The sequence below is a fragment of the Cheilinus undulatus genome, linkage group 3 (genome assembly GCF_018320785.1).
Source record: "Cheilinus undulatus linkage group 3, ASM1832078v1, whole genome shotgun sequence".
Taxonomy (NCBI): domain Eukaryota; kingdom Metazoa; phylum Chordata; class Actinopteri; order Labriformes; family Labridae; genus Cheilinus; species Cheilinus undulatus.
The window spans coordinates 9,966,986-9,984,114 of record NC_054867.1 but is presented as its reverse complement, the minus strand read 5'-3'; the positions used below and the strand labels follow the sequence as shown (position 1 = coordinate 9,984,114).

General features: G+C 38.1%; 1 protein-coding gene across 8 annotated transcripts in view; it reads right to left on the bottom strand.

The window, feature by feature from the left end:
- Window positions 1-15,039, bottom strand: part of nfasca (neurofascin homolog (chicken) a) — a 134,741-nt gene extending 119,702 nt beyond the window's left edge. For all 8 annotated transcript variants that reach the window (XM_041782663.1, XM_041782671.1, XM_041782665.1 and 5 more), the window contains exon 1: window positions 14,848-15,039. The gene's annotated coding sequence lies outside the window, so the exon portion shown is untranslated. The remainder of the gene's footprint in view (window positions 1-14,847) is intronic.
- Between the last annotated feature and the right edge of the window lie 2,090 nt (window positions 15,040-17,129).

Genomic DNA, 17,129 nt, shown 5'->3' with positions numbered 1-17,129 from the left:
TGTCCAATTAGGGGACTCCAAACAAGGCGCTTTGACAAATTTTGGGCATTTGGGAGACATTTTTTAAAAATTCTGTCCAGTTTCAGGGCACTTTGTTTAATTGTGTTCAGTTAAAGAGCATCCTAAAAGGCCTTCATCATGTTTGTCCACCATAAAGGGAACCAAAAGGGCCCTACAGAAACGGTTCTCCAATGTTGAAGCATGGATCCCCCTCATGACAGAGAAGAATGCTTTTCAAGGTTATCACTACATACCAGTTTTCAAAGCTGACAGGTGCTGACTGTGTATTTTATGTACTTTGTCTTGTCAGCTGTGGTCTTGTCAGGAGTTTGTTTTTGCTACGTTGAGTTTGAGTCAGTTTTATGCGGGACTATGGAAGTAAATTAACAACTCACTAAATCTGTTCTAACCATGTTTTCATTGCTTATGTATGAATGATCAATGTCATTGCACACTGTCCTTTAATAAATAAACTAGAATTTTTTACATGAAAAGGGAAATGAAAAGTTGCAGCATCGGACACCCCAGCAGAGGAAAGCATCTGTACCGCTGTTAACAACAAGACTGACGGTCAGCTCAGCACATCTGCTGATGAACCGCTGTATCTTTACAGTAAATGTGCGCTGGTTTTCTACTTTGTAAAATACCAACATTTCTGTCTTCTCGCTGACTCCTGCTGCTCTAAACACTTTCACACAGAACATTTCATGACAGGAAAACTAGTTTTGTGCTGCGTGCATGTGTTTCTGATTTGAATATTCTGCTGATGAAGGCTTATCCTGCACATACATGGACTCACACACAGAGGCCACAGATTAACAGGACATGGCAGGAGAGGAGTCATCTACGGCCTAAATCTCAGCGATTACGTAAAGAGAACAGTCCGAGCAGCAGCAGCACTGATGGGACCATGACAAATATGTTTCAGCAATCCTTACATTGTTTAGATTGTATTTCCATTAGTTTTAGGATTGACTGCTGCTTTAAACGCACAAAAAAACAGCTTGTAATCGTGTAAGATCAGACAACAGTGGAGTCAGCTGATGTTTCAATAAAGTTATAGTATTATAAACATAAAAAGCAGAGGGCTTAAAACAAGCTGCAGTGAAAATAAATCACATCAGTCAGGGATCTTCTGGATTTGTCATGCATATCTATTAATTTTCTAATCCTTCCAAACCCTCAGTGGATGCTGTTTATATTTTTCAATTTTATCACATTCATGGCTGTTTGGATTCAAATCAACAAGTCAACAAATCAAAGTTGCTTTCCAATCTAATACAACATGCAACTCAGTAGAGAGCACAGTGTTTTATCATGGATAGCCTTACAAATGGGCGCAAAGCAGCTATAAAGGAATCAAGGTGTGCAGAGGATATTATACAATATTCAGTTTCATGTACGTGAATTTCCATTAAAATGCATAGTTTTGAGCTCGTTTAGCTCAGTGGGTACAGAAATGTTCATATGAGAGACTGCAGTCCTCAACCGTGGGTTGACGGTTTAAATCCTGATCCTGGCACATGTTTAATGCCTGTCCCGTCTTTCTACAGCTGTCCTATCTAATAAAGGCAGAAAATCTAAAAAAATAAATAAATAAATAATAAAAAAAAAACTATGTTGAAAATCAGAATTCAGTAGAAAGTAAAGGTTTGGTGGGGGAAACTATCATTAGGATGACAAGAGATCTACATATGCACATTTAATGAATATTAAGATGCAAATTCATCATTGAGTAAGTTAATGTAAGGGATGCAAGTTCGAGAAAACTATAAAGGATGCTGACTCTACATACAAACAACCTGAATTAAACCTTAGGCATATCCTTCTAGTATCAAATCTAGAGTTTGACAGAAACATGCAAAAGAGCCAGAGTCCCCAGATGTCCCATGAGAGTTTGTTCAAGCATACATTAGCCATGCAAAATTTACAGATACTGAAACATATATAAGTGATACTTTACACAGATATGAATATGGTCAGCCTTGAGATTTTGGCTTTTCTTGGTGTGCCTTGGACAAAAGAAGTTAAAAAATCACAGATTTCAAGGATTGAAGGATGCAGGACGCATCATTCTTGTCATCTTGTTTGCAGGTATGTAGCTCGTGTCTTTACTGTGGTGCTTTTGAACATGTCCAAGAAGACTTTTAGGTACAAAAGTACTTAAACCATGAATTCTATGGACTAACTTCAACTAAATCAGTGATGGCAGAAGATTTCTGACAAGTAAGTAAGGCTTTATAGGTGAAAAAAAAATGAGTACATACCTTACCAAACGATGGTTAATTTTTCTGAACCTTGTTGCTGTTTTGGTGCTTAATTAAAATAGTTGTTTGACACGTTTTCCACATGTCAATAGATGTTCACAGTAGGTCTGTCAAAAGATTACAATTTCTTAATTATGAGATTTTTCCACTGTCTTAAAACATAGTTTTTGACTTCCTGTTTGAATAAAGTCCTGTTTTTATGAGTAGAATTGAAAATTTAACATGAAGTTAACCACAGAAAAATTAACTTGATATGGACTGAAATGGAAATAGGAGAGGAGTACAAGGGTTAATGTTTGATTACACAAGGTTCTGATGACTTTTGACTCTTCAACTGAGCTGTCTGTGAGTTTTTTACAGTGAAATGAGAAAATGAGAGTTATTTTACATCACTGTGGCTGCAGGAAGACGCTGACGTGGCTTAGCCAAAGAATGAGAAAGGGTCAATAATCATTTGATTAATGACATTAAGAAACATTGTGCACTGTGGATGTTACTTAATAATGATCATTGTGACTAATCTTGACAGCCCTTGTTTCAAGTTAATTACTCTTAGTATGTCCAAAAAGGATGCTATGCAAGAGAGAATCAGCAGCAAAATCAACTCAATAGCATAGTTTCCAATTTTCCAGCCTCAAAACCAAATTGCTGGAAGTCTGTTTAAGGAGTAAACTACAAATTTACAGGGTGGAGAAGAAGATATGCAATGGATGCAGTGATGTACAACGAACACGGACGTGACGTGACGTGACGTGACGTGACGTGACATAACGTGACGTGACGTGACGTGACGTGACGTGACGGACTAGATGCTTGTTGGCCTTGTGACTGTGTGACATCAAGTGGTGGCTACATGATGGTGTGTTTTCATTTCAGCATGACTGTTGATATGTAAAGTTTTTCAGACTGACAGTGTAAGTGCTGCAACATGAATCTGATACGGTCATCTCATCAGTAAGGAATCTAGAGAATAGAGGGCGAGACTCTTTTAACCTCGAGCTGCTAAAATAGACAGGAAAATGATAAATAAAGAGACAGGTTTAAATTGTTCTAGGAGACATGCATGTCCACATCTATAAATTATGTCACAGGGAAGATAAACCCACTATGATTTGTTTGTTTTAATAGTGAAAGTCTTGTTTGGTATTTATGTGGAGAAACTTCCCTCATTAAAATACTTTCCCAGCTCAGTTATACAAATAATCAAGTCACTGGTAGAGAGATTTAATGAAGTAAAATTTATAAAGAAAGAATGGCTGTGACAGCAGAGGCATGCAGCCAACACACACCTGGAATAAAAGTGGGGATAGGGCAACCCAGGGCTGACATGCACTGTAGCAAACATGCTGCAAACATGCATCCAGTTCTTAACAGCTGTGATGATGATGACTGCATGCTGTTAGTCCATGCTGTTGGATTGTGCAACTTTTAATATCAAAATTTGTTTCTTAAGTCTAGATATGAATTACCTTTCATTATCCCCAACATTTTGTGATCATTTTTTTCAGGCCTTTATGCCTTTATTTTTAGTGTGAATAGAGTCAGAAACAGAGATTAGAGTGTGGGGAATGGCATGTAAGTGAATGCACTTTAGGAACTAAATCCTCAGTTGAATGCACCTTTATTGCAACATTTGATCCTGCACCTAATGGTCTATATAGACCACTGTTGTATGACTTTTAACTCCTGCATATGTAAACCATAGGTGTATCTAGATGAGCATCTCTTTAACCACTGGATGACTGACATGGCTGCTGTATTTGACTTGTGCATGGTGAGAAATTTCATGTTTGCATAAGTATGCTGAGTACAGATCAGGTCTTCCGCGAAATCTTCCTTTAAGAAGCTGCCTGGTGGAGGCAGATTTGATCTTGTTCATCCACAGGAAATGTAATAATGTCTGTGTATAACTGTGTTAATGATTTAATAATGTCAGGAGGATGTGAACGACAAATTCCCTCTACTCCAGAACAACAGCATGATTGGCAGCAGATACATGGCCTCCAGCCTTGTTCTTTTTAGAGAGAAAACAGCCATGAAACGTGGGCAGATCACACAGTGACAATTTGTTCTGATCTTTTCCCTTTGGCCATGAAGAGAGAGGGGGAGGAGAGGGAGAGAGAGAGAGAGAAAGAGAGGAAAAGGGGGAAGGGATGAGACCTCCCGACCAAATATTTGCGGTGAAAGGCCCGTCGTTGTCCATTAGGCTCTCTCTCTCTCTCTCTCTCTCTCTCTCTCTCTCTCTCCCTCTTTCTTTCACTTTTCTGGGTGCATTAACCTCCTCTTTTCAACAAAGAAGGGGCTGTATTTGTGTTTGATTGTGCGTGCATGCATGTATGTGTCTGTGCAGTCCACGCTCTGTCCCTCCCACTCCTGTCCACCCTCCTGCCTCCCTCCACAAACACTCGTCTGCATCACAAAGTCAGACTCACACCTGCACAGGAAAATAAAACACTTGAAATCAATTAGTGCATCATCCTCTTCCCTGCATATTCCACACTAATCACACTCAAACAAAATAAACATCAAGTTCATGTGTGTAACAGGGTGATCAATCCTGTAACTCCACAGCCATGCAACCGTGTCTACATACTGACCTTTTTTATCTTAAAACAACCTATTTAACCAAAATATTGCTTCGGCTTCCACCAACAGACCAAAAACATGCTCATTAGGTAAACATGTGACTGTAAATTAAACATAGGCATGATTGTGTGACCTGTAGTTTGTCTCTCTATGTCAGCCCTCGTCCAATACAGCTGGGTTCAACTCAGCCCCCCATGACCCTGAATAGGACAAGAGGTGTAGAACATAGATGGTTGGACATTACGTCCAACAATTCCATGTTTAATTTCCATCCATGTACTTCAATGTGTTTAAATCTTTCAGTCAGCGCTAAAAAAAACTGTTTCTTTGTCTGTACAAAAATATGTGGCTTTCACTAAAGTGCTATCCATGTTGACATCATGTCCTGTTTTCTCCCCAGTTTGCTGCTGCTCATTTATGCTGTTAGACTTCCCGGTCAAAGTCGTGGGGTGGGAGCTGTGGAGCATGCTCAGAACACAAGCAAGAGTCGATCAACACCAACCTCATTATCTAAGTGTGCTGGTCTAACTTTAAAAATTTCAGTTATACCAAGTTTGAGTCAGACTTACATGTCTGCATGTATTCTACAAGTCCAGTTTTAGTTGGTTGTTTAACCAGTGGGCAAAAGTAGGGTTAGCTGGGGTCTTCTGTACCATAGGGTCTCAAGGCATGTGCACCAAATTGGAGGTATACTTCATAAATTGTTTCAATACATAAGATCAATTTAGAACATAAATAAGGTGCTTAGAGTGCAAAAAAATAGCATTAAAATAGAGTGAACATCAAAAATTCCCTTGGAAGGACCACTGGACCCCTATTGATGTTGAGACCCATCAAGGAGCACCGTTATATCTTCCTGTTAAGTAAATCATGGCAAGGGGGATCTGTTAGGAATCCTTAAAGTAATGAATTATTATGTGTTAAATGGCATAAAATTATTTGTTTTAAATCATGATTTGTTACTAAAAATATTACATCCAAATAATGCGCATATTGATTATTTCTATTATATGATTATTTCTGAATTATAATTTCCTCACAACATCTTTAATTATTGAGGAATGGTGACTTTATGTTCTACAGTTAATAATGAGTAAGTTCTGCTTGCTAGCATTTGGTTATATCTTGTAGTTATGTAGTATTGTTGCTTTTAAAATGCATAGAAAAGCTTCAAAATGTTTTAGTCATTATCTATGGTTCCCTTAGCCAACTGGAGAAAGGACTCATATTGTTTTATTTGGATGTTTTTTAGCCTGAGGACTCCAAATTACCAAAACCACCCCCAGTCAGACTGACATATTAATTGACTTTTTCTAGCTGCATATAAAGAAACTGTTCATGAACCAGAACCCCAACTTTTTGATCAAATGGGATCTTCAGTGTTTAGAAATCCCTAACTTGCTCTGAAATGCCAAGCTAATGTAAATGTTGAGTATAAACGGGCAAAAGTTGTAGGCTTCAAAACCAAACCGACACTCAGACATAGTTACTCACATAGTTACTCACATTGCATATTGCATAATAGTAGTGAGGCCGTGTGGTAAAGACAAGCGTTACTGGAGAAGAAAGGCAGTATATCTGTCTTCCTGCTGAATCATTGATAATACATGGAACAAAAGCGTCATATTGATCTGACTTATTGACCTTAGAAAGGTTGCAGAGGTTAAAGAAATGCTCTCATGGCACTGCAGTCATTTAGTAAGGTGGCATATTTTATATCACGTCTTCCACAATCCATTTTAAAGATAAATGAGTGACAGCTGACTTTTTACACATCAGCACAAAGCTATTGTTGCTTTGCAAACTTTGTACACTTTCTGGAATCATAACTCTTTGTTGGAGACAAAGAAGGGGGGATCTAATTGCGATTTTTCGTTGTATTTGATGAAGACATATTGGTCTAGTGTGTCTTTAATATTGGCTTGCATGAGTGTGCAAACACTGAATGTCTGCATGAGTTTAAGTGATGTGCAAAATTATAAATGTATGCTTGAGAAGAGCCCATGTTTCTTGCATAAATATGTTTTTATCTTTGGTATTTTCCCAGCTCTTGTCTGACTAACGGTGCTATTTAACAAAGATTTCAGTGATACCAGATGTTTACTTTTTCACCATTCAGGCCTTTGGAGAGCTCCTGATTCAAAACAAGCATTTATAAAGACTGAAGAAAAGCATAAGAGACTATCACAGCTGAAATGCCTGCACCAGTCAGTGCAGTATCAGTCAAAGAGTAGTGATTACAAGAGAGCAGAAATCTCATAAACACGAATGACTTCCAAAAGCTGTTTCAGATAGATAACAAGCAAAAGCAAGCATGCACAGCTAATTTGACACTTTTCTTCTGCACAGTTATGAAACATTTGAGAGCTGCTGAGAAATCTGCAAACTGCAGATGGAGACAAATATGTTCAGCATGTGCAGGAAGTGAGCTTGTTAACGTCTGCAGCTGGCTGGCAGACGCATCAGATTCATCAGATGTAGTAATGACATGTCTATGGAGCCTGAAATACAAACTAGAACCCTTCAGTGGTTGTGAAGGAGCAGAAACAAACTCCACTGTTGACATGTTTAGGACATGATGCAGAGTACGAGGCAGGCAGTTGGACCAACATTAACAAAAAGTACTGATTACCAGGACATTTTATAGAGGTCACATCCTCTGTCCTGAGTCTTTGCATATATCTCCAAAAAAACTCTCTTTTCAACACACCAATTAAAATACTTCTTAAAATGTGTAAGCATTACACAGACTCTCTACCTGTTTTTAACCATTGCCTAAAAATCACAAACATTGTGCGAGTGAGAGTCTGAATGTAAGACTTTTTCCACTCAATCAATACGAGGCTTTCAAGGTTGCTGCTGGTCTATAAATCCTCTGCATTAATGCCTGCTAGTCATTCTCACAGAACATGTCAATATGTTCAATTTCAGCTTTCATGCTTAGGTGAAAGAGGGTCTTTTCCTGCAGGAGGCTCTGTGATATCTTTAACAAATGCTAGGGACAAAAATGCTAGAATCCATGGTGCTGAAAGGATGAGTGTGCAAACCCTAAGGACTAAACTAATTTCAACTGCCTTGGTGAAAACCCCGTTGCAGTAATGAGTTTCTTTATGTGTACCTGCATGAAAATGTACCTGCTTAAGGCTGGACATGCGATATAGTCAGTCAGGCTGGTTTGAGCTGTAGCTAAAGAGTCAGAGTGAAAGTGATAGATAGGGAGTTGGTTTGTTGGTAAACACTAATTAAACATCATTGTAGAAAAGATCAGTTATGCAGGCACCAAACCAAGAAATCTGTTCAGAGAAATATAACAGATCTAGTTGCATCTTACGGGTTAGTTTTTTAAGCATAATGGTTATACAAATGCATGCAACTAATCATAAATACACAGATAAAAACACACGCAGTTTGTTGACATGCAGTTAAAAAGTGGAATTATTGTGTTGGTTTGACTAAAGCATGACTTGTAATAGGCATGTAAGCATACAAGTCTGACTAAAACAGTACTAAATCAACAGAAGTTGGACTACCACACCTAGACAATCCAGTTTGAGACTGATTTACTCTTGCATGTTTACCCTCATATTCCACAAACTCTGCTAGTGCAGCAATCTGCACAAAAAGCCCACTCCAAAGCAAACCACTCCCTCTCCAGTCAATTTTTGCAATTCTACAGCATGCACTCTGGTCTGTCTCCTGCATGTGCCAGAAATATTAGTCCACCGCTCATGAGCGCCATTTTATTTAGAAGAGGCTTTTGCAAAAACCATCAATCCATGTAAATCAGATCAACCCAAAAGAAACAAAAATACACAAAGCATCTGGTCAGTTTCAAAATGCACAGACTTCAAATTACAAATCTCAACCTCAATGGTAGAAGAAAAATGTTTGCATACATTTGTGAAGTTTAAGGCAGACCAACAGACCTACATCAGCTGAAGTCTTCCTATGTCACTCCTTTCCTTGACAGGATATTTTCAATGTTACTCTTTTGAATGGGTTGTAAAGTCTGATATTTTTGGTCTGATTTAAATTTTATATATATATCCAATATTGTGCATGCCTAAATAATATCAAAATGAATAGTAAAGCAACTTAAGAAACAGAAAATAATCTGTTAGCCCATGAACTTGTGGGTCTTCCATAATCCATAATCATGTCTCTGATCACTCAGAGCTGCACTCTGCTGCACTTTGCTGCAGAAATGCTTTGTTGGTCAAAGCAAAACTGCAGCATGCACGCAATGCTGCAGACACAGAGTTTGTGGGATTTGCAGGTTTGCCTGGACAAGTCATTCGGAACATGCTCCACAGTTTCTGGACTCTGAACTGGAAGTCAAATAGCACATATGTTAAGCATGGCAGCAGTTGTGTTTTGTCCCAGTTGGAAATGCACTGGTGCATCGCTTTATCATCAGTATCAGCTGACACTAGCCCTAATGCTAAAACATCGGCCAATAGCAAATAATACGGCATGAACAATTATTGGTTACTGATGTTTATCTGTTTTGCCCCAATCAAATCAATACCTGCATAGTTCACCCAACCCCTTTTACTGTTGGACAAAATCTAACCTGAGAGAAAAGCATCACGGGAGTCTAAAACTAAAAAAGTCATGATAGACCAAAACTGAGTTTATGATCCCAAAAGATGATTTAAGTCCTCTTTACCTGAATATTTACTTAGTTTTAACTACAAGTTCACATGTGCATGTTTGATGTTTTGGGTCATCTGCCTTTTTTTCAGGACACTGACTGAGAGAAGTCCTCAAAAATCACTGCAGCATGGTTATATCGTGCAGTATTGGTGAAAAATCAGTGCATCTCTTGTATCAGTATCATCATGAACAGCACGCACACATTCTTACCAAAACTAAACATATGGACAGAGCTGTAAAGTTGTTCATGTTATCACAGTTTGACTTAGAACCAGTTTACTGCTTGCAAGCATATCAGACTTTTCCAATAAATCAATTCTCTCCTGGCACTTGTATACAAGGTGAATGGTCCGATCAAGTCATATCTGTAGTTCGACTTAATGCTATGTAAATGATAAGCTCCATGATATCACTTAACAACAGCCAGCAAATACAGAAAAAAACAATCAGTAATGTCAAGTCAATAGACAGAGTCAGCTAATAAGAGATTGCCAACAGTGTATGATATGATGAACTATGATCAGTCACTGGGGATGAGAGCTGTCTGCCTAAAGTCTGATCCACAGAGGCCAAATCACATCAGAGCTCCCAAAGCTAACTCTGCTGTTAGTTTCACTAAAGATGTGGGAGAAGAAGGCAAATCCAACGACATGCTCATTTTACCAAACAAGGAGAAATGTAGAAAAATAAAGACAAGCAGGCACATTCAAGAGTAATTGTGGCCAATGAGGTAACATGCACACAAGACATAATCAATATCTTTCCAATCAACTGTGGCAGACAGGCTAATCAGTGTGTGTTTGTGTTTTTGTGTGTGCAGCAGGGCAGTTCAGACAGCTGTAACCACATTGAATTTCTCTTCATTGAAACAGACTGAAGAATCAATGAGATTGGCCACTGATGAGACATTTATAAACAGAAAGAAAAAAATAATCAAAAGAAGCCATAGATGCTATGCAGATGACTAATTTAACAATGAATTAATGTTTTACAGCTCATACACACACAGCAGCCTTGATTCATATTGTAGTAGATTGCATTGAAAGTGAAGATAAAGGCAGCGAGGAAAATAAATCTAGGACAATAAAGTCTGTGATCCACATGGACGAGCTGTAGATGGCTTTTCTACATAAACAAGTGTCTCTGTGAGGTTTTAAAGACAAAATATGAAACCACTTTACAATAGGGTACATACAAACTGGCAGTGATACTGGGAAATGAATGAGTGAATCCTGATAACCATCAGGGAACGTATGAATGGATGGTAACTCCTCATTTGATTTACCATATAATTAATGAATGCTTCATAGAAAACAACTATTTGATAAGGGTTGTAGCCATGAAGGAACAACTGAGGATCTAACTGCTAGTTAACCAATTTTTTTAGTTACTAATTTACTGATTAACAAGCAGTAAGTTGCTCACTCTTCCCCTGGCAAACAAGCAGTTTCTTATCTATGCCAGTGTTTGTGTCGATCAACTGGCAGAAAGTTACTCTTTTGTTTACTGGTTAACTATCAGCAAGTTACAGTTTGTTACCCTTGTAACTATCAGTTATTTATTACCAGGTTAAATAGCAGATACACTCATTAGGTCCCAGGTTAACTGACAGTTAACGAATCATTCATCCCATTGATAAGTAGAACTTAGTCATTTTGTCCCAGGTAATCTAGTAGTTTGCTACTCATTTATTCCCATGTTAACTAGCAGTTAGCTACTCTTTCATTACCAGGTTAGAGACCAGGTACTCATTAGGTCCCAGTTTAACAACTAGCCATACTTATTGGTACCTAGATTAATAAGTAGCTAGCTAATCGTTCATTGTCTACCTAGGAGTTATACCAATTAATCCCCTGGTTAACTACTTGTTATACTCATCGGTACCCAGGTTGACTAGCAGTTAGTAAATCATTTGTTTCAAGGTATAAGAAGAAGTTAGCTATTTACTTGTGTCTTCCAAGGTGATCTAGCCATTTATTTTCTGATGAACCAGCAGTTACTTACACATTGATTGCCTTGTTAACTAGCAGTGAGCTTTTCATTCCTATCGTAAAAAAGTAGTTATCCTCATTCTCATTGTAGACCAGTTGTCAGTAACTAATTCAATCTCAAGTAAACCAGTAGTAATTTACTTGTTTGATTGAAATCAGCCGTTAGCTATTCATTCATTCCTAGGTTAACAGGTGGTGAGTTACTCAGTTATTCATGTTAACTAGCAATTAGCTAGTCATTCATTCCCTGGATAACTAGCAGTTACTTTATCATTTATTCTTGGTAACTAACAATTAGCTAATCACTCATTCTGGTTAATAAGCAGTTAACTACTCATGTATTCTTCACAAGCAGTTAGCTGCTCACTCATTTTTAACTAGCAGTTAGCTAATCATTCATTTTGTTAACTAGCAGTTAGCTGCTCACTCATTTTTAATTAGCAGTTAGCTAATCACTCATTTTGTTAACTAGCAGTTAGCTGCTCACTCATTTTTAACTAGCAGTTAGCTAATCATTCATTTTGTTAACTAGCAGTTAGCTGCTCACTCATTTTTAATTAGCAGTTAGCTAATCACTCATTTGGTTAACTAGCAGTTAGCTGCTCACTCATTTTTAACTAGCAGTTAGCTAATCATTCATTTTGTTAACTAGCAGTTAGCTGCTCACTCATTTTTAATTAGCAGTTAGCTAATCACTCATTTTGTTAACTAGCAGTTAGCTGCTCACTCATTTTTAACTAGCAGTTAGCTAATCATTCATTTTGTTAACTAGCAGTTAGCTGCTCACTCATTTTTAACTAGCAGTTAGCTAATCATTCATTTTGTTAACTAGCAGTTAGCTGCTCACTCATTTTTAATTAGCAGTTAGCTAATCACTCATTTTGTTAACTAGCAGTTAGCTGCTCACTCATTTTTGTTAACTAGCAGTTAGCTGCTCACTCATTTTTGTTAACTAGCAGTTAGCTGCTCACTCATTTTTGTTAACTAGCAGTTAGCTGCTCACTCATTTTTGTTAACTAGCAGTTAGCTGCTCACTCATTTTTGTTAACTAGCAGTTAGCTGCTCACTCATTTTTGTTAACTAGCAGTTAGCTGCTCATTCATTCTTGTGAACTAGCAGTTAGCTGCTCACTCATTTTTGTTAACTAGCAGTTAGCTGCTCACTCATTTTTGTTAACTAGCAGTTAGCTGCTCACTCATTTTTGTTAACTAGCAGTTAGCTGCTCATTCATTCTTGTTAACTAGCAGTTAGCTGCTCACTCATTTTTGTTAACTAGCAGTTAGCTGCTCATTCATTTTTGTTAACCAGCAGTTAGCTGCTCACTCATTTTTGTTAACTAGCAGTTAGCTGCTCACTCATTTTTGTTAACTAGCAGTTAGCTGCTCATTCATTCTTGTTAACTAGCAGTTAGCTGCTCACTCATTTTTGTTAACTAGCAGTTAGCTGCTCACTCATTTTTGTTAACTAGCAGTTAGCTGCTCATTCATTCTTGTGAACTAGCAGTTAGCTGCTCACTCATTTTTGTTAACTAGCAGTTAGCTGCTCATTCATTCTTGTTAACTAGCAGTTAGCTGCTCACTCATTTTTGTTAACTAGCAGTTAGCTGCTCATTCATTCTTGTTAACTAGCAGTTAGCTGCTCACTCATTTTTGTTAACTAGCAGTTAGCTGCTCACTCATTTTTGTTAACTAGCAGTTAGCTGCTCATTCATTCTTGTTAACTAGCAGTTAGCTGCTCACTCATTTTTGTTAACTAGCAGTTAGCTGCTCACTCATTCTTGTTAACTAGCAGTTAGCTGCTCATTCATTCTTGTTAACTAGCAGTTAGCTGCTCACTCATTTTTGTTAACTAGCAGTTAGCTGCTCATTCATTCTTGTTAACTAGCAGTTAGCTGCTCATTCATTCTTGTTAACTAGCAGTTAGCTGCTCATTCATTTTTGTTAACTAGCAGTTAGCTGCTCATTCATTCTTGTTAACTAGCAGTTAGCTGCTCATTCATTTTTGTTAACTAGCAGTTAGCTGCTCATTCATTCTTGTTAACTAGCAGTTAGCTGCTCACTCATTTTTGTTAACTAGCAGTTAGCTGCTCATTCATTTTTGTTAACCAGCAGTTAGCTGCTCACTCATTTTTGTTAACTAGCAGTTAGCTGCTCACTCATTTTTGTTAACTAGCAGTTAGCTGCTCATTCATTCTTGTTAACTAGCAGTTAGCTGCTCACTCATTTTTGTTAACTAGCAGTTAGCTGCTCACTCATTTTTGTTAACTAGCAGTTAGCTGCTAATTCATTCTTGTTAACTAGCAGTTAGCTGCTCACTCATTTTTGTTAACTAGCAGTTAGCTGCTCATTCATTCTTGTTAACTAGCAGTTAGCTGCTCACTCATTTTTGTTAACTAGCAGTTAGCTGCTCATTCATTCTTGTTAACTAGCAGTTAGCTGCTCACTCATTTTTGTTAACTAGCAGTTAGCTGCTCACTCATTTTTGTTAACTAGCAGTTAGCTGCTCATTCATTCTTGTTAACTAGCAGTTAGCTGCTCACTCATTTTTGTTAACTAGCAGTTAGCTGCTCACTCATTCTTGTTAACTAGCAGTTAGCTGCTCATTCATTCTTGTTAACTAGCAGTTAGCTGCTCACTCATTTTTGTTAACTAGCAGTTAGCTGCTCATTCATTCTTGTTAACTAGCAGTTAGCTGCTCATTCATTCTTGTTAACTAGCAGTTAGCTGCTCATTCATTTTTGTTAACTAGCAGTTAGCTGCTCATTCATTCTTGTTAACTAGCAGTTAGCTGCTCATTCATTTTTGTTAACTAGCAGTTAGCTGCTCATTCATTCCTAACCAGCAGTTAGTTCATTCATGTTTACTAGGAGTTAACTGGTCGTTCATTCATGTTTGCTAGTAGTTAGTTACTCGTTTGTCCTGTAATTAACTAGCACTTTCATACTCATTTATCCCTTGTTAACCATCATTTTATTGCCCATTTCTCCCCTACAAACTAGCAGGTAGTGTCCCATCCATTAGGTTAACCAGCAGTTCGTTACTCTGTAGTTTCCTGGTTTAAATGATTTAAGTAAATCGTTTATTTATACTGAATTGTGTGTACTTTATTGTAGACTGTTACCACTAATTCTGTAAGACTTAATAAAGTTGGCTGTTTTTTCCCCCACTTTAACAACTACTTGATCATAAATTTACAAAAACATGTTGTAACTGTGGGTTTCAGGGTCTATTTTCAGCTGAAACATAAATGCATGGAAAAACCAAAGGGTGATAAAACGGGAAAAATGTGTTTTTTAAATGTTTCCTTTCACAAACACACAGAGAAATAGTTGAAACGTGTCCCAGTACCTCTGTCAGTGCAGCTCTTGCGTCCAGGTGAACATCAGTGCAGGATGATCGTGTTGTATCTCCATCCCCATCAATCCTTCAGCATCCAAGAAACCAGAGAAAAAACAGCAAAGAAAAACACTGAGCGGGTGTCAGCCAAATCCACCACAGAGACACAAAAATAGCACATGTAACACGTGTTAAAAATGAAGAAATCACTATTAATCTCTCTCTTTCATTCGTTTTCTTCCTCACTCTCTCTAACCCTTTCTCTCTCTCTCGGAGCTCTCGCTGTTTCCCTCTCCCTACTCGCTCTCTCTCTCTCTGATTCTCCATCTGTCACCGCCCCTCTCCTCATCCCTCCCACCTCATGAATTATTAATGAGCAGGAGACACACACATGCTCCGCTGCTGTCAAACACGCTCACACACGTTACACGCCACGAACAACTGTCCCACTCTCACACATGAAAGTCATACAGAGTGGACGACCAACGAACAGGACTCTGTTGTTATTGGAGACTAATGAGGCAGACATTTGTTTGATTGGAGAAGTTTTATTAAGTAGCTGGAGTCAATCAAGATGTTTTTAATGAGACAACCAAACTGACCAATTTAACGGTTAAATATCTAGTTTCCCATTGAAACGTCACAATCGACGACAAATGACAGAACCCTACATTAAACGTTTTTTTAATCAATTAATTTTATTCTCAAATATGTTGAATTGTTTTCAAAGCCAGAGAAATACTTTTTTCCTCCTGTATGGACATGCACATGTCTTTTCTCTGTACAAATGCTGTCCAAACCTGTCAAAATCCCACAAAGTATTAACATATACAGTCCTGATTTCTTTTTTTTTTTTTTTTTTTTTGGATAATTGTTACGCTCAAATCTGTAAATTAGATCTGAAAACAGGTCTGGCCCATCAGCATTGTTTGAGAAGAACAAGGCTGCATCTACAGACAGGGTTTAGTTATACTGGAATCGGTTAGTAATGGCTGCCTCCAGACAGCAATTAGCTCAGATGTAGCTATAGTGGCCGTTTATTAGAACTATTCCACATTTCTCAGACCTTTTATGACAAAAATTATGTTTTCGCTCTTCTTCCAGCCCGCTTTGGCATGAGTGCAATTGTCACAGGATGGGTTTACTAGAACTCCAGGCTGGTGTATACAATGGGTGCTAGTGCAAGAGGGATTAGCTGTAGAAAAGCAGCAGTTTATCATAATTGTGCCAGTTTTCTTTCTTAAAACAAGAGCAAAAAGCCAGAAAGATTCTCTAAGCTCTGGACAAGCCTCAGTATAAGTTTCATCCAAATCATACTCCACAGTTCACATACTATGGCACTGTTCGGCTATTAAGCACAGCTTGATATCAGAGCTGTGCATGTCTACTACCTCATTTTGCTCTGATTGGCCGATAACAGGGGTGTCCCAACTATGGCATGGGGGCCAAATGCGGCCCCAGGCCTATTTTTATTTGACCTGCAGCGAATTCTAAAACATAGGTTAAAAAAATGGCCCACATTAAAATTTCCACTTAGAATTTCTGATTGATAGATGAGAATATTTTTGTGGTACCTTGGGAGCTTGCCTGGAAAGGAAACGAAAAAAACGCAGAAAAAATTTAGTCGGTGAAGACTGAATGAATTTATTTGAATTAGTGTTTTTAGTTTAAGCATTAGGCAGTGCTACCTTGCTAATTTTGTAAACAAACATTTTGACGCGCCAGTTTATTGACGTGCTTTTTCCATGACGGAGACAACACTGTGAATTATCATTCTGACTGGAGCCAGTGGCAGCCAGGGCTCCTCTGAAATCAGACTGGCTTCCTTAAAATCCTTGAAATGACTGGCTATTTGCCTTGTCAGCAATTAACTAGCCATTTCAGCATATCAAATCACCTAGCATATCTTTATCTAAATTGGACTGGATTGACTAACTTTGATATCATAAAGGTGAGGTATACGAAAATGACCCCACCATCCTTAAAATTTACTGCATGTGGCCATCGGCGGAAAAAGTTTGGAAAGCCCTGGCCTATAATAAATGTGACAGACAGAATGTTTGTCCAATCACCTTCTGAGAATTTTTTGAAAAGTCCTGCCCTTCCTGAAGTCTTTCAATGGGAGCTTTCCCAGATGAATGTGAAATACTGTGTATCCATGCAGTGAAAATATGAAACAGTTTGGCGTGTCAGGTTAGTGATTAACCACATTTTTTGGAAAGCTGAGTTCAGTTTCACCAACAACACCCAAGTCTGATTATTGCCAGAAATGTTGAACACAGAAATCCTTTAAA